This window comes from Carassius auratus, chromosome 40 (assembly GCF_003368295.1).
Source record: "Carassius auratus strain Wakin chromosome 40, ASM336829v1, whole genome shotgun sequence".
Taxonomy (NCBI): domain Eukaryota; kingdom Metazoa; phylum Chordata; class Actinopteri; order Cypriniformes; family Cyprinidae; genus Carassius; species Carassius auratus.
This window is the reverse complement of record NC_039282.1, coordinates 15,745,511-15,770,448: the sequence shown is the minus strand read 5'-3', so window position 1 is coordinate 15,770,448 and position 24,938 is coordinate 15,745,511. Positions and strand designations below refer to the sequence as shown.

The following is a 24,938-nucleotide window of genomic DNA, read 5'->3' as shown; positions in this document are numbered from 1 at the left end:
CTTTAGAGGTGCTGGTGCCACTGCTCATAAATGATCTCAGGGGTTAAAGCAAAAAAAAAAAAAAATCCTGAGCCTGAACTTTTTTCCTGGGGCGGGGGCAGCACATGCAAAGCATGCAGTGACTGTGACAATTTTATCATTTAACATGCTTTCTTTATTCAAACTGATTTTCTTTTTCATGAATGTATGATTGACCTGCAGAATGAAAGCTGTATCATTCACTTGGAAAATTATGAGCTATATCATCACTTATTTACACTAGGGGTGTGACAATACACTTAGCTAATCACAGCAGTTCAGTCAGTGTACTGTTTGAGTAAATGAATTACTCTGGGATTTTAGTTTGTTTGAACTCAGAGGGAGTGTCAGCCACATTAAAAAAAGTTAACAGCATAAGTCATTTGTGGATTAATGCGTATTGGAGACGCGAACCGTTTAAAACGATTCAGTTCGATTTGGTGAACTGGTTCAAGAAGATCCAGTTACATCGAATGATTCGTTCGCGAACCGGATATCACAAACTGCTTTGTTTTGAACTCTCTCACAACAGACACGGAAGAGAAGACAATGCTGAACAGTTTTTGCTATTTTTGGACCAAAATGTATTTTCGATGCTTTAAAAATTCTAACTGACCCTCTGATGTCACATGGACTACTTTGATGATGTTTTTCTTACCATTCTGGACATGGACAGTATACCGTACACACAGCTTCAATGGAGGGACTGAGAGCTCTCGGACTAAATCTAAAATATCTTAAACTGTATTCCGAAGATAAATGGAGGTCTTACTGGTTTGGAATGACATGAGGGTGAGTTATTAATGACATAATTTTGATTATTGGGTGAACTAACCCTTTATGTACATCATGTATTAAAACAAATACCTGCAGAAGGTGCCAATAATTAAAAATTATTTACGTTACAAATCTAGTGAGATAATGCACACAGTTTTTCCAGATTACATTAAGCAAATAAAAAAATCAACAACAAAAAAATCAGCGTATACAGAGGAAGAGTTTAGCCCCTTTCACACATACAGTCTTTACTGGTAAAGTTACCATTAATAGATCATGTGTGAACAGGACCTTTTCAGAAATCCCGGGAAATATGTTTTTGCAATCATTTCATTCTTATGGAGATTACATGATTAATCTGAGCTGTTTACAAAGCTCTGCTGCTTCATAATGAGCTTTTCTATTTAAATACGCATAAATACTATGTAAATACTATGGATATATTTGACCATTTCGCCTCAAAGCTTTTTGTCGCGCTTGTCCATTCATCAGGGCTATGACTCTGCAATTGAATACTATTAAGCGCATCTTGTGTTTATAAAAGCAAAACATTCTGACTGGCTACTAATGTTATTTTGGTTGAGAGTGAAAGCACCTCTCATACCATTGGTAGGCGAATGCATGGACTCAAAAGTGATATCAATCAACAAGATTCTTTTTTATTATTTTTTTTTTTTATGTAGGATTAAACGCCGCACGCCGGAAATCCGTCAAGGTGCCGGAGAAGTTTAAGCCCTGTGAGTCTGAAGCCCTGCTTGGATTGTTTGTGATTCTGGTGGTCATCATTTCTTGCATCGTCTTGAGCCTTCACATTGCCAATTATAAGCTATATTGTTAGTAGACTGGATAGCCCACAGTCATTATGCTAAACTTCTACTAGATGTACGGTAATATTGTAAGGAAAGGAATTACTTTTAAATGACAGTAACAAGTAATCTATAATGTATTACCATTTGGAATGAACTTGCATTGATATATACATCTGTTTTTACATTATCTGAAGTCAATATTTCAACTAGCAAGGCACACATCCGCGCAATTTCTTACAGTTTGGAAGAGGTTGGATTGAAAATAGACAAATGTCATGAAATTAATAATTTGTAGAGCTCTGCCAGAAGCAGCAGCCATGATGAATAGCCAATTTGTATGGTAGCATCTGTTAACCAAATTCATGTAACTCACATATGGCAAAATCCAGTGAGCCTGTTGTGATTTGTGCTCCCAATGCATGTTTTAGTGAACCTTAGTGCTAGCTGAAATCTCTAAAAACACTCTTCATCTCTGTTGTTTCTGTTAAACCACCCCACTCAGGGTTGTGTCTAAACAAATTTCCAGATTTGAGTGGAGAAAGGTGAGGGAGAAGAGTAGGACGAGGTGAGGAAGGTAAAATGAGGAAGCAGGGTTGGGTTGTAGGAATCGAGTCAGGGATAGAAGTGGTGACAGGAGGAGATGTTGAGAAGACGAGGTTGTCGCGGGAGGGGTGACAGGTTGAGATATTGGTGAGAACAATGTGTTGTGGAGAGATAATTTGGTGAGGAGGGATGGTGTAGGAATTGTGGCATGAGGTTGGATCTGGGGCTTTCACCATGTCACATAGTCCCTCAGGTGTGTGGGTAGGAGTCGGTGTGGATATTCTCCCAAAAACCCTAGAAATCCTAAAATAAAACACAGAGTTACTTCATTCATTTTTAAATACAAGTCTTAAACATGATTTAACTATTTCAGTACAGATTAATTATCAACAAGCCACATTTCTTTATCACATATGCAAAAATAAACTAGATCTGAAAATCAGTGATTTCTCGACAGAATCCCAAAAATCACACACAAACCAAGCCAAAAGCCAAAACGATTAATGACAATTTTAATTTACATGTCTTTCTTTGAAATAATGTTATAATAGATAGTACAAGTAACTGTATAACATCAATAAATACTCCAAAAAACAGTATATTTAAAAAAAAAATACTATTAAGTAGGTCAGTGTTTATCTGATTATCATAACTGACACAATGGTTGAAACATCTGTCTTAAACAGCCATCTTGCTTTTTTATCTCCATTCATTCATTCATTCATGAAAATTTAGACATGAAATTATAAAAAAAATTCAGCTAGGGCTGGGCGATAAAACTATAATGATAATTATTGTGATATAATTGATCCTCAATAAAACGATATGAAGCGTTCGATAAATGTTTGGTATAATGATTATTGATAATGTTTCCACCAAAAGTGGAAGTACACAGCTCTGCTCATTTGAAACGGACCACACAGAGCATTTATCCACTCAGCTCATAGTTCAAACGGCAGCGCAGCGCAAGCTCAGAGCAGATGCGTTCACTCACTTATGACTTAAGTCATAACAGTGCTGTGAGATCCAGTGTGAAGCGCTTGAATTGTGAAGAACACAAAGGACTCCGTAATTTAAACTAGTTTAAAGGCCGATGGAATGGCACTGACAAACAGGAAAACACTGTGAGCAACGATACAGTCAGAAGACTTTTTAATCTACAAATCGCCACCATTTCCCATGGATTTACTGTAGTAACAAGGACTGCACCATGGTATTGTGGCAGAAATTAAGGATATTTGCATATAATTTTTATATATTATTAATGTAGACATGTATGAAATGTATTAAAGGAGTAAGGGAATATAATAAATGACAGTATTTTTTGTGATTAAGCTATAACATTTGTGTATTTATACCAAATGTAACAAATACCTAGAAACCATAGTTACATTGCTATATTTTTACCATGGTATTACGGTGCTATGTGTGGTTTTAACTGGTTCTTATGATTTAAATGTATGCTACTATGGAAGACTAATGGTTTATTTTAATTCACTCACAATAATTACATTTCAAAATATAAAAATGAGGGTTTTACAATTTTTACAGATGTTACTTTTTTTGATAATGAAAATAAATTTACATCTGCAGCCTAACTCGAGCTACTACTGTCAACTCAATCCAAGCTACTGTCAAATGTGCATTTCTAAGAGACAAAGTTTTGGCACTGCACTGCAAACTGTGCCTGAAGATTCACATCATCAAAATCATGCAACAAACCTGATTCATTAATAATATCACCCATATCCTAAGAAATTAATTTTTCTATACTGCTATTTATTTTAAAGGAAAATGATTGGAAAAGTGTTCCAAGAATTCACAAAAGTGAAGTCATTTAAAACTTCTGATTTCTACAACTTTCATTTAGGAGCAAAAATCTGCCGAATTTTTATCGTTTCGAAAGAAACCGAATAGAAATTTATAGTGATAATTATAGATATTGACTGATATTAAACATTTTTTTGTGAAATTCTTTTTGGCCATATCACCCAGCCTTATGTTCCGCTATATACATTTTGAATGAAAACATGGGTATTTATTTGAAATGATTAGAATGATCATGATCAATGATACTTACTTCCGCTTCTTCAGAGAAGTGAGCTGTTCACATACTGAATATCTTTGTTTATTCCCAGACAGATCAAGCTGTCTCAGATGTGATAGGTGTGATTTCAGAACAGCACAAGCTTTATCTGTGACACCACAATCAACCAACCTGTAGAGAACAATGACACACTGTTGTTATGTACAGTATAGGGATATGCAGAAATGTTGCTGCTATTTGGTATTGGTTAAATGTTTTGCTAACTAAACTAATTTAAGCTACATATTTACTTTGTATGGGAAATAGAATGTTACTGAAGCATTAAAAAGTGCTGTTCTTTCACAGTCTTGTCTGTGAGTTAGCTCTTTCTTGGTCACATACAGAAAGACTTATTGTACTTAATTTTTAAATTAAAATTGATGTGCATAGTATACATTCTGTTTTGGACATTTGTTGTTAGTGATCTCGGTTTCATCAGTTTAGTTCATGTCTCCATGGTTCTCATGGTTTTCAAATGTTTTTTCTAATGGTTCCCATTTGTTTCCATGGTTACTTTTAAGTTAACTGATTAACCCCAACTTTCTGTTCTTTTTCTTCTCATAGGGCTGATTAGTTTCGATATCTACAGCATTGGAAAGAATTTAGAGACAGCTCCACAACATCAACATCTCTACATGTACAGTATGGGAGCCATTCCATTCCAGTGTCTGTTGAATTACAACACAAACACACCTCATTCTGATTAAAGGGGATAATCCTCCCCAAAATTTTGTCATTAATCAGTTACCCCCATGTCATTCCAAACATGTAAAAGTTTGTCTTTTACTTCGTCTTCAGGAACACAATTTTAAATATTTTGAATGAAAACGGAGGATTGTGGGCTTGTGCCACACGGATGAGCGGTTTTCTTTCAAATCAAAGCTAAATACACAGAAACAGCGCATCCTTGTGCCGGCGGCTGATACAGTAAAGCACACTTAGCATATGGAGAGAGACAGAGCATACTATTATACAATTCCTTTGTGAACAAAGTCATAATTTTTGTTTTCTTCGCTTACAAAGTTTTCCAGTCACTTCAAACAACCCAGATTGCATGTCTGATGGGAGTATTCTGACAATGACTTTCATACCTTTTACGGACGTTGACACGTGACTAGAGGTGGGCATAGATTAATTTTTTTAATCTAGATTAATCTCACTGTGATCTTGAAATTAATTTAGATTAATCTAGATTAAAATGGCTCGTTCGAATTCTGCCGACGGCATTCAGAATATGTGTGTTACCCAAATAAAATTGACAAACAGTAAGTATTTGAGAAGGGGTTTATCAAGCTAGATGGTGCATTAGAAATGTACATCTCCTGTTTCCAAAATGCATAACAAACTGCTTGAAAAAGCTGTAAACTAATTCCACATTGCACATTGGGGACCTGGTGAAGGTTGTACCAGTGGGCCCTGTTTGAAATTGTCTAATTTGTATATTCGTTTATTTTTATTTATTTGTGCTATTTACACAATGTTTAAGGTTTTTTCAAGTTTGTAGGTGTCAAGGTACAGAAACTAAATAATTAAATGTAAAAAAGCACTGGATAGTCTTCAATGTAAAAATGAAATTTACAATGCAACCTACATTTATTCAGACACCTTCAACATTTCTCACATTATTACAGTTTTGCTATATATATAAAAAATTATATCTGGTTTCTGAATAATTTTTGGTTTGACTGTTGAGTAATTTTCATTTTCTTGGATTAACATTACAGCAGCCAGTAGCTAAATTAGGCGCGGTCACTTTAAGAGACGATGAACGCATCCAATATAATACACATCCCATTTTTGTCCTCAACTGTTTACTTTCACTTAAGAAATAAACTGACTGTTTTTTAGCATAATTTCCAAGGTGGATATTTTGACATATTTCGTATGTATTTGTCGGCACTAGAGCAAAAATAAGCAAATTCGATGTTCAAGTGTTTTGATCCAAACACTTGAAAACGCTTATTTTTTTGCGTCTCGAGACGCCTTTCTCTGCGTGAGCCCTGAACACCAGAACACTGCGAGTAGTGAGTGTTCATAGCTAGCTTAGTATAGACCCAGCTCCCAACCCAACTTTGAGAATAGATTAATGGCGATATTTTTTTAAATCGGCAGATAAGAGTCTCGTGTTAACGCAGTGTTAACTCCGATAACGGCCCACCACTACACGTAACACATTCAAGCCTCCCGGTTTTCATAAAAAAATATCTTACATTTTATTTTCCGAAGACAAACAAAGCTTTTACGAGTTTGGAACGACATGGGGGTAAGTGAATAACAACTTTTTTTTTTCGGTGTGGAGTATCCCTTTAATGAATTACTGATTTGGTCAGCTGTATGCAAATTTGGTCCTAGAGAGTCGCAGTCCTACAGAGTTTAGCACCAACCCTGAAAAAAAAAAAAAAATAACAACTCAAATGCCTATATCCTTAGTCACTCTGAAGACATTGATTAGCTTGTTTAGGTCTGTTTGATTAGGGTTGGAAACTGAACTCTGCAGGACTGTGGCTCTCTTGGAATGAAACTGCCTACCCCTGGATTAGGTGAACAGGAAGACCTATTCATGGCCAGCCCAATCTCTAGACCTGAACCCCTTTAAAAACCTCTGGAATGTGATCAAGAGGAAGATGGATGGTCACAAGCCATCAAACAAATCTGAGCTTCTTGAATTTTTGCACCAGGTGTGGCATAAAGTCACCTGGCAGGAAAGACTATTGGAGAGCATGCCAAGACAGATGAAAGCTGTGATGGAAAATCAGGGTTATTTCACCAAATATTGCTTTCTGAACTCTTTCTACGTTAAAACATCAGAACTTGTGTTCTTTACATTTGGTTCTGAAAACACTGCATCTTTTTTGTTATTTTGACTAACTATGATTTTCTGCAAATTAATGCTCTAAATGTTAACATGTTTATTTGGAATTGGAGAGAAATATTGCAACTAGTTTAAAGAAAAAAACAAAAGTGTTTATTTTACTCAAACAGTTCCCTATAAATAGTAAAACCAGACTAATTAATTTTGTAGTGTTCTCTTAATTTTTTCTGCAGCTGTATATTAATTACTCCATTAATTTAAGGCATGCAAAATTATAGCTCCATTGCCAAAATAACACATACAGTGCACTGTTTCTTGCCTCTATTTCACTGAAATCATGCAATCGTTTTTCTGGGAAGACATTCATGCAAGAAAAAGACATTTATCTTTGATGTTGCATTGCCCTGAAAAGTAAAACTGAAGTACAGGTGTGTGTGAAATGCATTATGCAAATAAACTTTTCCAGTTCCTTAAAATCAAATAAGAGAAGAGATGAAGATTGCAAAACATTCAAGCTTATGAACACTGTGACCAGTAAAATTCACCATAAACGCTTACATAGACAGATTGTAAGATATATAGTTTAATTCAGATATATGGGCTCATTTACACCTCATTCAGCAAGAATCCAAGTGTTTCCATATTTCTCAAATAACATTTAGAGCACCACATAGATTGGTGGCAGAAGACATCATTTACTTACCCTGAAGCTGAAATGACATTTTCTGAATGCAAAAGGAGAAATAAAAAATGTCCTTTTTCTACTTGCTCATATAATGGAATTAAGGGTGTCAAAGTTTTAGTCTCATTAAATAATCCCATGTGCCATAAATTAAAGGTTTTTACCAGACACTGCAATTATAGAAACAAGTGCAAACAGGACATTTTTCCCCCATTTTTCTCTGGAAAGAAAGAGAGGCTCCTGGTGCTTTCAAATCTCAAAGCCTCTTTCTCTTCTACATTAATTCCTTAAATCAAAAAAAAAGTGAAAAATTTGTCTGAGTACTAGACCATGTGTGATTGTCACCTGAGTGTTTCCAGTTTACAGGGAGGAATCAGTCCAGAAGAGAGACACATCGCACCAGAATCTCCTAGTTCATTCCCAATCATATTCAGATCTCTCAGGTGTGAGGAGTTTGATCTCAAAACTTCAGCAACAGTAGCACAACTTTCATCTGTAATGCCACAATCCTTCAACCTGTAGAGAACAATGACACTCACTTTCTCAGATCAGATCATTCCAAGGAATGTAATAAAATAAAAGCAATATATAAACATCTCAATGTTACATGATGTGTTTGCATTTTTTTTTTTGTTTAACCTTTTTACCAATCTGCACCAATTACACTAATTACATAATTTGGATATTATGGAGCTGTGAATCTGGCAGAAAGATGATTTTGCAACAATACCTTTTCATGTTTAATAATCAGATATTTTGTTGACCATCCCACATAATCTGCTTCTGCGAATTTGTCATTATTGATAGTAGGGCTGGTAGACATGATAAACCAGCAAAAATTTGTCAACTAGCAAAGATTGTCATTTGAATGTGTTTAAGCTCTGGGGTTCAAAACAAGTGATTTTTAATCCATTCAAGTGCAATAAGCAGTGAAACATTGAAATATCTCCCAAACATGCCTACCTGTATTACATTTAGCTACTATTTAACATTATTACAGCAATCCTATCGCATTTATGGCAAATAACATAAAACCCATGCTGACCCTGCTGATGAAAACAATAGAAACCATCACAGAAATTCTCATGATTTCCACTACAAATACCATCAAAAACATTACAATCAAGTTTTAACCATTAAAACATGTTTTCCTGCAGTGTGTTTTGTGACATATTACATTAGGAATTAGTGGCTTTAATAAAAGCAATGAACAGAAGGTGACCAGTAGAGACCAAGAGGCACTATTACAGTTTTCAACGGAGGATTATATCTAGGCCTTTCGCGATAGTCGATAAATCAATTATTTGCCCGAAGCTCAAAGTTCAATGCCAAGCGAGATATTTTATTTGAAAAGAATTCGCCTACATCGAATGACCAGTTTGGACTACATCCCTCTACTTCCTGCAGTAATGACGTCACCTTGTTGCACTCCGACCGAGAAGAGGAAGAGTTACGTTTGTGTTTGTCGCCATGTCGTAGAAACGCTGTTATTTTCATCTAGGAGTCCAATCATCTTTGTTTGGCTTTCCCAGGGACGCTGTACTTAGAGATCAATGGTCACAATTTATGTTTAACTCAGTTCCTGAAAATTAAAATCCACATGTAAAACTCAATTTCAATCAGTTTAATGCCGGATTCGCACAAAGATTATTCTTGAAAGATGGAGCAGTTCCCTCTTTGTCTGGAGAAGGCGTTGTTTATGGACCACAACCGGTAAGTGTATTTTATTATTTAAGTTGGTGCGTTTAACAGTTTCTGTAACTTATTACACAAAGGGCAATGCTGTTTAGCTTTGTTAACTAGACGGTAGGGCTGTGCAAAAAAATCAAGTGCGATTTTCATTCGCATCTCGTCAGTGAAGGCGTTCTGTGATTAGAAGTACATCTCCAGCAGATGCATTCAGATCAGGATTGCCAGGTTTTCAAAACAAATCCTGCCCACTTGCTTCTCAAAACTAGTCCAAAACTAGCCCAATCGCATTTCCAGGAGAGCAGCGTGCGCTAAGCTGGTGGAGAAACACAACAGCGGGCACAATCAGAACTCTTTACGTATTTCTGAAAGAGGGATTTTATAGAACAAGGAAGACATCAGCCCGAAAAGTGAAAACAGCGGTATACACATAAGTGAATTATGTGAAAAATAGTTTTTTTTTACGTGTGAAACATGAACGCGTTATATTGCACACTGTAAACAATCAAAGCTTCAAAAAAAAAACACGGAAAACATGACCTTTAATACCGCGTAGCATATTTTGCAAGTAACTTTGTTGCTCTTTCTGTCGAAATGGGCCTACATTTTGCTCGCTTCATTTGGCTTGCTCAACTAAATATGTCTGTAGGCGTTTGGTTGCGTGTGTGAACGCGCCCTGTGACCACAAAACTTTTAACTGATACTATTAGGAGCCATTCACATGTCGCGCCTAAAAACGCGCGAAAAACGCTAGACGTGTCGTTTTCTCCTCATTTCCAAAGTGCTTGAGCAGGTGCGCTGCTGAGGCATCTGTCGTTGCTAAGCATCCATCAGCCGCGATATCCATTTCAACAAGGACAATTCAGTAATGGATTTCCACCACCGAAAAACCCTTGCTGTAACTCTGTTACAAGATTTATTTACGAAGTTGGGTGCAACGGGGAATTTCACCCAGAAGGAAGCTGATTGAGTTGGTTCTTGTCACAGGACCTGGTGCACTTGCGTCATTCGGAACAGCTGAAATGTTTTTAACTACATATGGTGCGGACGTGGCTGGAAAAAGATGAGCGCATCTCTTCCATTATGAGCACTCATATTGCATTTGAAATAACGAACTTGAGCACCCAAAAGACGCAATATGTGAACGGCCCTTCATCGGTCAAAATGTTTACTTTCGGATAATGGCACACAAACATAATATAACATAAAATTAATACATTTTGTAATTTTGTATGTTTGTAAGCCACACAAAGTCAACATGTTATTTCTTGCTCGGAATCTGCCATAAAATAAAAGTTTATTGATCTTTGAAAAGGTGTACCTGCGTTATTATGCCATTATCATTATATTAGTTGAAATTGGTCTTAGAAGGACAATATTATAGTTTATTGCGATAATTTCTTGGACAATTTATCGTCCAGCAAAATTTGTTATTGTGACAGGCCTTACTGTATGAACTAAAATACTTGAAATCTACATAAAATGAACAGAATGCAAACTGTATATGACAATGATAAACCTAGAATCCAACCTGAAACAATAGAATTCTTAAATTTGAGTACTTTCATGTGTGGGTGTGTCATGTTAATCAGACTAATCACCTTATAGGCTACTTTATTTTAGGACTGAACTATTAATCGCATTTGCGATAATATTGCGATATGAAAAAAATAGATTTTTCAATCACAGAGGCTGCGATAACACTCGGTCACATGACAAGCAAGAGTAAAGAGTTGTGTTCGACTGGACTTGAAGATTGATTGGTGAATGACATCAAAGTATGGTAAGAAAAACCTTTATAGCTATAATATCTCTTTTAGCTCTCACAGTACTTTGATGACACGCACCAATCAGTCTAATCAGTGCTGTTTCAAGTAAAACACATCAAAGCAGTCTTCAGAGAAAGCATCATGTTGACTTGCTACAGTGTTGCCAAGTCCGCGGTTTGGGGAACCCCTCCATAAAACATGTATAAGAAACATGTCCTAACCCACCTGGAATACAGGTAAACCACCCTCGAAACGTGGTTGGGCTAGTTTTGAGTAGCAATTGTGAAAATCTGGCAACCCTGACATGCTTCGCACGAAATGTTTGAAAGCCTATAATAATATGAACGTACTTCAAAACAGCACATTGAAATTACTCAAGCAGTAACAGTGTTACGGTGCATTTCATTACTGAAGACTTTGACCTTAAAATAATTTATATAATAAGGCAATATATATATTCTTATTTATTAATTTAAACTCTTTCTAAAGCAGTGGTTCTCAAAGTGTGGGGGGCACGAGTATTGCGGGGGGTGCACTGGCCATCAGCAGAACAAGAAAACAAAACCATAAACAGCCGAAGGACAAACGGGAGACGGATTGGTTTGTGTAAAGGAAGAGAAAAGCCAAAAATGATGTCACACAGACCCAGGCAGAGGTTGGTCATTCAAAATATGATGAGGCATATCTTGCTCTTGGCTTCACTCACTTGGTCTATACTGGATGCTACAGTTGTCGCAACAGCTCTACTGTAAAATGGATGCAACAAAGCGACCATTGCAAATCATTTTGCGTCATAAACAGAACAAGGCATCAGTTTGATGTCACTGATTATGACAATGAGTTTTGCCGCTAATAGGTCATTCTCTCTATTCTGTTTTTCAATGTTTCAAGTGATGCAGGTGTTTTTCATAATGTTTAGTGAAATTATTGAGATAACATCCAGCTGCTATTGAAATCATTTGGCGCAACCAAAAAGTTTGAGAATCACTGGTCTAAAGTTAACAGACAGTGTTTAAAAAGTGAAGTCCATGATTATGGAGCTTATAATATGTCAAAACTATTTGAATTTAAATTGTGTAAATTTGAATTATTGATAACTGTCATAAAACTGAATTTTATGTTGCATTTGACAGTTCAATTTGTTTTTTTGGTTTTTTTTACACTTTAATATTGAAAATTTTAAATATTACAATTGATTTTTTTATGGGAGTTTTTTTTTTTTTAAATAGATGTGTTTTCAAACAGTTTATTGTTCTGAATTATTAGACTCCAAATATCCAGTTTTTAAGAATACAGCTTCAAGTTTAAGAAAAAAAGAAATTCAACATCAGATTCAATATTCAAAATTCAATTCTATCCTTGTATTGACAGTTATGCCAATAAAGTTATACCAATAAAGTTTTGACTAAATAAAACGAAACATAGGCTATGTTAAATTCAACTTTTAATCTGCACTTCCAGTAAAAATTCAAAAGTCATAGCATAATCAAATCGATTCCTGGATGTCATCATCTTCATGCGATTATCTCCACAAAATGATTTAGAGTCACGACATATCACGCTCCCATGAGTTAATATGACAGTTTCCAAAAACAAAACAAAAATTCATGGTCATGCACAATGTATCATCACATTTCCACGAGATAATATGTTGTGGCCAAAACTAGCCTAAGTGAAACAAATGTGTCAGCTCCGGTCATCATAAATGCTTCGTTTTACTTTTCGAAAAAAAAAAAAAACTTTTTCTATTTATATACATTTTCGCAAAACACTGCCGCAAGATACCTCAGTTTGTTTACACTCTGATTGATGCACGTGACATCAATCGCTTTGTTGTACACAAAGAGATCTTGAAGCTAGCGTGATGCTTAGGTGCCACAGACTGAAAATTCTAATTCAAATACAAAAGGAATTGCGATTCCATCTGAGTTTTGTCAGGTTACATGCACGATGCAGAGAGAGTGAAAAAGCAGATATGGCAGGCTAATAAGACATTTGCAAATGGCAGACATTTGGCAGTCACTGTGTGCTCGCGTGAAAACAAAAACTGTAATGCAAGATTTTCACTTGCGTTTTGGATTATGATAATTTGCCTGCGTATCAGATCATGTGTGATTCTTACCCGAGTATCTCCAATTTACAGTGAGGATGATAAAGTCCAGAAGAGAGCAACTTCACACCAGAATCTCCTATCTTATTTCCAGACAGATCCAGTTCTCTCAGTTGTGAGGGGTTTAATCTCAGAACTGAAGTCAGAGCAGCACAACCTTCATCTGTGACACCACAATCACTCAACCTGTAGAGAACAATTACACATGCTTCACTCTCTAAGCTCAGAGTACACATATCAGATAACAAAAATAAAATAAAATACAAATTGTGGTAAAAAAAAATGGCCGCAGTGAATTTTTTTTCCATATTGTGATGTACAATTGAGTGAAAATGTTTATCAAAAAATAAAGACAATATTGGTTGGGCACTTTTGATTGGGTTGCAATCAAATATGGAGGCAGATGAATGTGAGCTTGCAGAACTCAAGAAAAATGACTAAATGACTGAGACATTCTACAAATATCACCAAAGAGAATTGGCATTTTCAGCAGTATGCAGTATTATTATTGTTATTTGCATTTGAGATTCAATTTATTATTATATTTATTATTATTTAAATTTGAAGGCCTCAATCAGATATGTGAACGTGTGGGCCAAATGGACTGAGGGTCATGAGATTCATGCTGTACTCCAATTCCCCAACTTAAAATATCACAGGCAGCTCCTGGACCTTTTTTTTTTTTTTATCTCAGACCCACTTCTTCTCTTTTACATTACTTATTTAAATCTTAGAATAAGAGGGAATTTATCTTGAGTACCAGACCATATATGATTCTCACCTGAGTATTTCTAGGTTACAGTGATGAATCAAGGATCCAATAGAGAGATGCTTCACACCAGAATCTCCTATTTTATTTCCAGACAGATCCAGTTCTCTCAGGTGTGAGTGGATAGATCTCAGAGCTTGAGCCAGATAATCACAACCTTCATCTGTGATGCTACAATCCTTCAACCTGTAGAGAACAATGACACTCTTCACTCTCTCGGAACAGATAATTCCAAGGCATGTAATATAATAATAGCAATATAAACACATCACAGTGTTACTCGCTGTGTTTGCATTTTATATTTGTTTAACTTTTGTACCAATCTGCACCAATTACATTAATTACATATTTTGTATGTTAAAGCTGCGGTAGGGAACTTTTGACGCTCTAGTGGTTAATAAACAGAACTGCTTGCGTGTTGCGGAAGAACATTGTAGCCGGAACTACTTCTCTCTGTTTATGTCTATGAAGAATCACAAAGGTACTGGGTTTCTCCGCCGCGGTGCCCCCGAAGCAATCTAAAATAGTCCGAATATAAACACTTATTATAGGTGCACCCTAGTGATTCAGGACAGCTCTGATTGGTTGTTTCTTAACGGGTGCGATTTATTTCTGCAAATGGCAATAGGACACTGGGAGGAGCCAGAGGAGCTTGATTTTTTTCACAGATTATCTGTCTCATATGCTACTGTCAGGACATAATGACAGGTTTAACAAATATGTAAAAAATATATTTTTACAAAAATTCCCTACTGCAGCTTTAAACAGAGGATTTTTCAGAGAGATGAGTTTGCAACACTAATTTTTCATGTTTATTTCTCATATTTATTTGATTATCCCACATTATCTACTTGTGTTTCACTAAGAGAGAATTTGTCAGCCTCGTGGGCAGTGTTCCATCAACAGTGACCTGAGATCATATCCCAGGCAGCTCCAGGTAATTTCTGATCCAAAACCCTTTCTCTTCTACATTACTTCCTTAAATCTTAAAATAAGAGTGAATTTATCTGAGTACCAGACCATGTATGATTCTCACCAGAGTATCTCCAGGTTACAGTCATGATTCAGTCCAGAAGAGAGATGCATCACACCAGAATCTTCTAGTTTATTGCCAGACAGATCCAGTTCTCTCAGGTGTGAGGGGATCGATTTCAGAGCGGCACAACCTTCATATGTGATGCCACAATCCTTCAACCTGCAGAGAACAATGACACTTTTCACTCTCTTAGATCGTTCCTACACATGTAACATAGTAATAGCAATATATACACACATCACAATTACAAGATCAATGACCAGTACAGGGGAGTGCGTGGCATCAGCACTCATGAGATAAGTCTTACTACTTTTAATGAAGATGATTATGTGTTGAGTGTCTGCGACTTACTTTCAGTTTCATTGGGGACAGTTTGTGCACACGGTGATGCGTGTTGTATTTGCGCTGTCATATAGACTATAGCATGCTTTCACACATTATGGGAAGAGTAAAATTTACATATGTGGTTTCAAAATATAGATGCATTTACACTTACACCGTTTCATATGGAATGCATCCCAGACCACCTCCTGATGTGGTTTAAGCAATCGGATTTAAATTCAAAAGCATTTCAGATGCCATTTACAGCTGGGGCCTTCATTTATAACTATAGCATATGCACAAAACCTGCCTTGAAAGAGGCGTACGCCACTTCCTACATAAAAGGTGAGATTTAAAAATAAACTTGACAGGAAAACTTGTGCACCTATACGCACACTCTGACCCATGTGTCTGATGATTGTGCGGTGTGTGTGTGTGTGATTGTTATCAGGTGAACTTGTGATTGGTGCAATGGATCATGCGAAATGTTGTTCAGGGGGTACTTTTAGTGTGAAAGTATGTGTGGTGAATTAACGGCAGTTCAAAGACCGGATCATGACAATAGAAATTATATGCAGATAAGGTTATCCATAGTACAACTAGGCGTTATAAGCTCCATATATGGTTATTTCGGGGAGGAGTCAGGGTAAACATGCATGTACACACAATCTTCCCCTGACTGGGATCTATAAAGGGATTTTTGCAGAGGTTCTGGCATACACATGGTTTTATAAATCTGAAAACTTTTGAGGGTACGCAAAAGCTTTTGTGCCTACGTACACTTATAGGATAAAATCTACGGAGAGTTTTGAGACCCCTGGATCAAAGAAATCGCATGAAGTTTTTCAATGACAAGAGATCATATCCTGGACAGCTTCTGGTGCTTTCTGGTCTCAAACCCCCTTTCTCATCTACACTGCTTCCTTAAATCTTAAAAAAAAATGAGAGAGAATTTGTCTAAGTAACAGACCATATGTGATTCTCACCTGAGTATCTCCAGTTTACACTGAGGAAACAAGAGTCCAGAAGAGAGAGACTTCACACCAGAATTGTCTAGTCCATTTCCAGACAGATCCAGTTCTCTCAGGTGTGAGGGGTTTGAACTCAGAGCTGAAGCCAGAGCAGCACAACCTTCATCTGTGATACCACAATACCTCAACCTGTAGAGAACAATGACACACACTTTACTCTCTCAGATCAAAACACACAGATCAGATTAACAGGTTCTGTAGAGTTGTAACATAAGAAGTGACAGATTTTTTTCCATATTGTGATGTACAAGTGAAACAAATTAATCAAAAAAAAAAAAAAGAAAACAAATGTTGCAGTCAAATGTGGAGGCAGATGAATGTGAGCTTGCAGGAGAGAGGTTTAAGCGGTCTAATGACTGAAGACATCCTCACACGTCAACAAAGAGAAATAGCATTTTCAACAGAAGATTCAGTTATGAGATACTGATTAAACAATACATGGACATTTTGTTCTGTGTTATGTATTTCAGTTAATTTGCATGTTCTTCACGCTCATGCAAATAAAAAAAAGATTTAAGTGGGGGAAATGCTACACAGCTTTGAAGGGAGTTAAGAGTTAAAGTAGATTGAAAAGTTAGTAGACAAAATTTAAGTTGGCTTGAAAAAGCCTAGCTAGAATGTTTGATAAAATTTGAAAAGTTTGCAGTCTGAATGTTTTCAGTTTGACGTAGTTTACAAGTTAAAATAGTTAAATCTACGGTTGAATGTTTAAGGCAATACAGTCTTTTAGAAAAACAGGTATAAAACATATGGTGGTTGCTAGGTTGTTTCTAGCATTACTAACAAGTTGCTAACATGTTTTTTAATATGCTTACATATTAATAGCATTTTGCTAGCATGTATAACATGATTAACATGTTGTTAATATGATTCAAGCATGATTAACTTACTAACATGTTCTTGGCATGATTAGCAAGTTAACAGCATGTTGCTAGCATGATTCTAACATGATTAGCATGTTACTAGCATAATTAACATGATACTAGCATGATGCTTGCATGTTTTAACATGTTTCGCCAGTTACTAATATGTTTAGCATTTTACTAGCATTGTATTAACATTTTGTTAGCATGATTAGCAAGTTACTAGCATGTTGTTAACATTATTATCAAGGTAAAACATGTTGCTAGCATGATTCTAACATGATTAACATGTTACTCAAATGATTCTAGCATGGTTAGCATGTAAATAGCATGTTGCTAGCATATTTCTAACATGGCCTCCATGAGCTGGGTTTGTTTTGTTGGGCTCCACACCTTCTCTTTTGTACCAGCTAATTCTGGTTGGAATGGTCTACATTTTTTCAACTGTTTTACAGTTTTACTCAAATAGAAATAAAAACAACTTTTATTCATGGAAAAACATGGTAAAGGATTGGCAAGCCTCAACATGGGAGAAATTGGATGTGACTGAACATGGCTGAACTGTTTGTTAGACTGCATTTGCTCTTCTGCTTTACCCTCTGTACCAGCTTTGTATACCAACTCTGGCTGGTTCTTTCCTATATTTTTCAACATTTTTATTCTGAGGAGAAAGAAATAAAAATTTCTCTGGTGAAAATCACTGGAATTTCAACTCTAAGTTTTGGAGAAAGGATATGCTGGCACATGGCATGCGTTGTTTGTGGTTTCTCCAATAACTTATGAATTATGTATTTAAACAACTACAATTCATCTTGAAAGATGTCTGCAGTGGGAACTGGTGGACACACATGGTGTTGAGGTTGTTTTACAGGCCCTGCACAGTTGTTTACCTTTTACAGGCCTAACACAGGACAGTGGCTACTTCATGGAGTTTAATTATAACTCAATCATTGCTGGAACAGAAGAAATGAAGAACTGTGATCTTTTGTTGGTATCTTCACAGGAAATCATGGCAAATGGCTCACAAAAAGTAGCCCCAAATTCTGCTCTCCACATTGATCGAGCAAATATAAACAATTTGCCCAAAGTGGATCAATTCGCTAGAAAGTCATCAAAACAACATGTTGTAAAATAATTTTTGGTTATGCAACATGTAAGCAAAAAGAATTGCAAAACTTTCAAACAGTTAATCATGCAAAAGTGATTTGGGACATAAAGTCAAAGCCAAATGGTATTTTTGGAGGTCATCTTAACATACAGTGTTTTATAAAAAAAAAAAAAAAAAAAAAAAAAATTCAACAATTATCGAGGGAGTCTAATTTGGTCTTCTTAGCACCGAGTGAAACTTTGTTAAACACTAATATTTCTACAAATATGATTGATGCCCGTTTATACCTGTTACAGGAAAGACAGAGAGTCTGGTAAAGGAGGTGGGGTACTGTTTTACATCAGAGATATTTTTAAATGTTATATTTTTATGATTCAACTGGAGACTTTTGGGTTAGAATGTTTAATTTTAAATGTAGTATTATCACCGATAATTAATTTTAATATTATGGTGTTATTTAGCCCTCTTCTCATAATGCTTATTTTTACCATGATTTTGATCAACAGTTTAAATTGTTTAGATGTCAGACTTAAACAATTTTACTGGGAGATTTTAATATAAATTGATTGAATAAGTATTTATGTAACAGCAGAAACTTCTCATATGGCAGCAGAAATGTTAACCAGGCAACTGGTCTGTGTTTCCCAGTGACTGCAGGATAACTGCTTAACTTTAAATTATAATAAAACAGTTTCAATGTGTTTTTCATTAAAGAACAAAGCACTAGATGTATTTAACCTGTTAACGGTCACTCACATTTTTTTTTTACAGACTTGAAAGTGCATGATCCAAACTTAGTTTTTCATAATTCATGACTGTAAACATTTTGTAACATGATTTTGATGTAACATTTTCATGGTAATGCAATGTTTGAAGTTAAAATGAGTTTCAAAGGATGAATTTTGAGATTTTATGTTTTCAAGTGATACATAATTTCTGAAGATTTCTAAAGTGTGATAGAGAAAAAAAAGACTTCTGACAAAGGTCAGAACTTCTGTTATGATTAGGGGTGTAAGAAAATATCAATACACGCGAGTATCGAGATATTTTGTTTGGCGATAATGTATCGATTTTCAAGAACAGAATATTGATATTTATAATAAAAAACTATTCTCAAAAAAAACCATGCAAGATTCATAGCAGTTTTGTTTTGAGTTTATTTCCTGACCTTCTTCATCTCGGTCTCAACTCAATCCTGAGTGACCGGAAATACTAGCATTAGAGCCTGCCACTAATGTTTAGCGTTAATGTAGTTCGCTGCCAGTAATGGAGTGTAGTGATGGGAAGTTTGTTTCTTTTCCACGAACCGGTTCTTTCAGACTGTTCGATTCAATAAACCGGTTGAAAAAAAAAATGGTTCACCGGTTCTTTTACGCTCGACGTAATGACATCATTGGCAATGACGTAATGGCATCAAATCTATCAAACGTTCAAATATATAAAGTCAGTAATCATAACTTTAGTCAGTTAAAAAACTCATAATCATGAGAAGTTTACAATTAAGTTTTGCAACAACGCACCCAAATACAGTAACAGCAATAATGTGTATAAGAGGATTTAAGTCTTGAAGATATAAAGTGTATAAATTAGGTGTCATCAGTGCAGAAACCATAATCCACTTACTATACATAATCCATTGCGATTTATTTGTTTTTAAATAAATGTACGTTTCACCAGATTTCCCTTCATTCAAGCCTTCGGTTTACCCGTGCTCATAACATTAGCACAGAATCAGTTCAGAATCAGTCAACAAAGGAAGCAGTTCGGATCAGTCGGCTTCACGCTGAATCACGCATGCTCAGTTACCACAGATCCTTGGTTCTCGAATCGGACGCGTCCAAAGGAAACGGTTCTCGGTTCACTGTACTGATGATCCGAAAACTGATGCAACCGGTTCTTCACTCGTGAACGAGTCAGTCTATTGTTCGTTATCTGGCTCGGCTCGGTGTTCATCTTCACAGCAGTTCAGTCAATGTAGTGTTTGAGTAAATGACTTACTCCGGGATATTGGTTTGTTTGAACTTAGAGGGAGTGTCAGCCACATTAAAAAAAAGTTAACTTTCTTAAGTCATTTGTGGATTAATGCGTATTAGAGATGCGAACAGTTTAAAACGATTCAGTTCGATTTGGTGAACTGAATGATTCGTTCGTGAACCGGATATCCAGACTGCTTTGATTTGAACTCTCTCTCACACAGACACGGAAGAGAAGACAATGCTGAATAAAGTTGTCGTTTTTGCTATTTTTGGACCAAAATGTATTTTCGATGCTTCAAAAAATTCTAACTGACCCTCTGATGTCACATGGACTACTTTGATGATGTTTTTCTTACCTTTCTGGACATGGATAGATACCGTACACACAGCTTCAATGGAGGGACTGAGAGCTCTCGGACTAAATCTAAAAAATCTTAAACTGTGTTCCGAAGATAAAAGGAGGCCTTACATGTTTGGAACAGCATAAGGGTGAGTTATTAATGACATAATTTTCATTTTTGGGCGAACTAACCCTTTAAGACTTATGAGCCCTCTAGAAGCTTGCATTCTGCAATTGAACATTGCTTGATTGTGCCATCCCAAAGAAGCACAAAGTCACTTTAGAGACTTTTAAATTAAATGTTCCTTCCTGGTGGAATGACCTCCCCAACTAAATCCCAGCAGCCATCTTCAAGAATCAGCTTAAAACACATCTTTTCCATCTTTATTTGACCCTCTAACTTTAGCAATCTACTCTAATTCTATTCTTTTAAAAAAAACTCTAAAACTAGCTTCTCTGTTCTTTTTCTATTCTATTTGTTTTTTGTTTATTTACTATATTTAAAGGTCCGGTTCTTCGTGATCCCATGTTTCAAACTTCAATTAGTGTGTAATGTTGTTGTTAGAGTATAAATAATATCTGTAAAATTCTAAAGCTCAAAGTTCAATGGCAAATGAGATATTTTATTTAATAGAATTCGCCTACATCGAATGACCATCGAATGTCTGGACTACTTCCCTCTACTTCCTTCAGTAATGAGGTCACTAGAACCATTTTTTGACTTAAGCTGCTATCGAATCACAGCACAGGAACCGCTGGCACAATCAGAACTCCTTACATATTTCTGAAGGAGGGACTTTATAGAACAAGAAAGAAGATAGGTGAATTGTGTGAAAAATACTGTTTTTTTAACACGCGAAACATGACCACGTTATATCGCACACTGTGAACACAATCAAAGGTAAAAAAAAACACTAAAATGTGAATTTAAAAGCCCTTGCTACATGTACTGTGTTTAAACTAACTGAGACTTGTTATAGCACTTATATATAATTGCTTTTTTGTTGTTTTGGATTCGTTCCACTGTCCTCATTTGTAAGTCACTTTGGATAAAAGTGTCTGCTAAATGACAATGTAAAAACCTGTCAAATCCAAGTGGAAAGGTTCAATATCTGTATTAATTTTGTTTTACAATTGTACACTGAAACTGTGAACCTTTAAAGGAGGGTCATATACACACATACACACACACACATACACATACACACACACACACACACACAAACACACACACACACACACACACACATATATATAGTATTTTTATAAAAATACACTTTTTATGCATACATTTAACTAAAGTCCTGCAAGCACTTTAATTTATCCCCCTTTACTCATACTGCACAAAAATGGTTCAATAATGTTGAATGTTACTTAGTTGTAGCTTTAAAGGTCTAGGAGGAGATGCACTTTAAAATTTTGAAGAAGAGAAAGAAGTAGAGGAAGAGGTTTAAATAGGATTTCAGTGAATTGGCTTTTTCAAGGAAATTTAATAAAAGTGTGACATCTGCATGACTGCAGTTTGATGAGATATTACTTCATTGTCTTTTAAAATTAAACAGTCTAGTGATTGTTCTTAGTGATACTTACTCAGCTCTTCTGGATTCTTTAATCACAGGGAACAACTTCTGAAGAACGTGATCCGCTTTATTTTCTGGTCCAACAAATTCATTCAGCCTAAACTCATCCAGCTTCTCCTCTGATGTCAACAAGACAAAAACTACAGCTGACCACTGAGATGAAGAGAGTTTGGCTCCCTTTATTGTTCCAGATCTCAGATATTGTTGTATTTCCTCAACTAGTGAATGATCACCCAGTTCATTCAGACAGTGGAACAAATTTATGGATTTCTCTGGAGAGTCAATGGTCTTGATCCTCATCTTGATGTACTCAATTGTTTCCTCATTGCTGTCAGAGCTGCTTCTTGTCAGTGTCATTAATTCTTGTAGAAGAACCTGATGAGACTCCACTGACAGACCCAGAAGAAACCGCAGGAAAAGATCCAGATGTCCATTTTTACTCTGTAGAGCCTCATTCACAGCTCTCTGATGTACATTAGATAAATTATGCATCAGAAACATTGACAGTTCAGAGGACACGTCATAGAGAAACTGTGATCGGTTATTTTTATAAGAGAGGTGCACATATAGAGCTGCTAGATGTTCCTGAATGCTCAGATGAACAAAGCAGAAGACTTTCCCCTGATACAAGCCAAACTCCTCTCTGAAGATCTGAGTGCACAATCCTGAGTACACTGAAGCTTCTGTCACATCAATGCCACACTCTCTCAGGTCTTCCTCATAGAAGATCACATTGCCTTTCACAAGCTGCTGAAAAGCCAGTTTCCCCCAGTTTGAGGATCATGTCTTCATCTGTCACCTTCTTCTCATAGTCCTTCTCACGTTTGATGTTGGTCTGAAGGATCAGGAAGTGTGTGTACATCTGAGTGAGAGTCTTGGGAATCTCTCCACTCTCTGCTCGACTCAACATCTTCTCCAGAACAGCGGCTGAGATCCAGCAGAAGACTGGGATGTGGCACATGATGAAGAGGCTCCTTGATGACTTCAGGTGTGAGATGATCCTCTCGGCCAGACTCTGATCACTGACTCTCTTCCTGAAGTATTCCTCCTTCTGTGGATCATTGAAGCCTCGTACCTCTGTCACTCGATGGACACACTCAGAGGGGATGAGATCAGCTGCTGCTGGTCTGGAGGTGATCCAGATGAGAGCAGAGGGAAGCAGATTCCCCACAATGAGGTTCGTCAGGAGCACATCCACTGAGACTGATTCACTTACATCACACAACCTCACATTACTCTGAAAATCCAGAGACAGACGACACTCATCCAGACCATCAAAGATGAACAACACTTTATATTTGTCACTGAAAATGTCTATTTCTTTTATTTCAGGGAAAAAGACCTGAAGAAGATCTGAAAGACTGAGTGTTTTGTCCTTCATCAGATTGATCTCTCTGAAAGGAAGAGGAAATATGAGCTGGACGTCCTGATTCTCTTTCCCTTCAGCCCAGTCCAGGATGAACTTCTGCACAGAGACTGTTTTTCCAATGCCAGCGACTCCCTTTGTCAGCACAGTTCTGATGGGTTTGTCTTGTCCAGGTAAAGGTCTAAAGATGTCTCTACATTTGATCGGTGTGTCCTCTGCTGTTGCTCTCCTGGATTGTGTCTCAATCTGTCTCACCTCGTGTTCATTACTGATCTCTCCACTCTCACTCTCTGTGATGTAGAGCTCTGTGTAGATCTCGTTCAGGAGTGTTGGGTTTCTCTGCGTCACTGTCCCCTCATACAGACTCTGAAACTTCTTCTTCAGAATGGATCTAGACGTCTCGAAGACATCACAGCTGTAAAATTAAAATATAAATACTCCGCTTTAGTCATGACAACTCTCTGTATTATTTAAAAAACATATTAAAGGGATAGTTAAACAAAAATTAACATTAACGTTTAACATTGTTCTTCTTCCCCGAGGGAAGAAGCAGGGTCAGAAAGGCCTCAGATTTCAGCAAAAATATCTTAATTTGTGTCTCAAAGATAAACCAATGGTCCTAGTACTAAGGCTATATCAATATGACATCATTTACTACTATGAATTGATGAAGGTCAGATAAGTAAGATTTTAACTAGGGCTGGGTAATTTGTAACTCTGATGAGAGCAGTCTCAGTACTATGATAGGGTCTAAATCCTGACTGGAAATCCTCAGAAATACCATTTCTCTCTAAGCAGGAGAATAGCTAAGACGAACCTGGTTTTTCTAGTATTTTTGACAGAAAAAGGAGATTTGAAATCGGTCTGCAATTTACTAATTCTCTAGGATCACATTTTTTCCTTTTTTTTTTTTTTTTACGAGAGGCTTAATAACAGCCAATTTTAAGGTTTTATGGACATATACTAAAGACATTGATGAATTAATAATATTCAAGAGAAGATCTTTGACTTCTGGAATCACAACTTTTAGTAGCTTAGATCAGTGGTTCATAACCACGTTAGTGTAGGCGCCCCAACACTGCAGGTTATCCATGTCTCCTTAACCCTCTGGAGTCTGAGGGTATTTTTGGGGCCTGGAGAAGTTTTGTCATGCCCTGATATTTGTGCTTTTTTCAGTTTCTTATAAATATCTAAATAGGTAAAGTCTAATATCACTGTAATCAGCACAAACTGGGCTATAATAATATGTGAAA

At 36.4% G+C, this 24,938-nt stretch overlaps 1 pseudogene; it reads right to left on the bottom strand.

Annotated features, from left to right (window-relative positions):
- Positions 1 to 991: 991 nt before the first annotated feature.
- The window catches only part of LOC113058946 (NACHT, LRR and PYD domains-containing protein 12-like), a 71,870-nt pseudogene continuing 47,923 nt past the window's right edge, over positions 992 to 24,938 (bottom strand).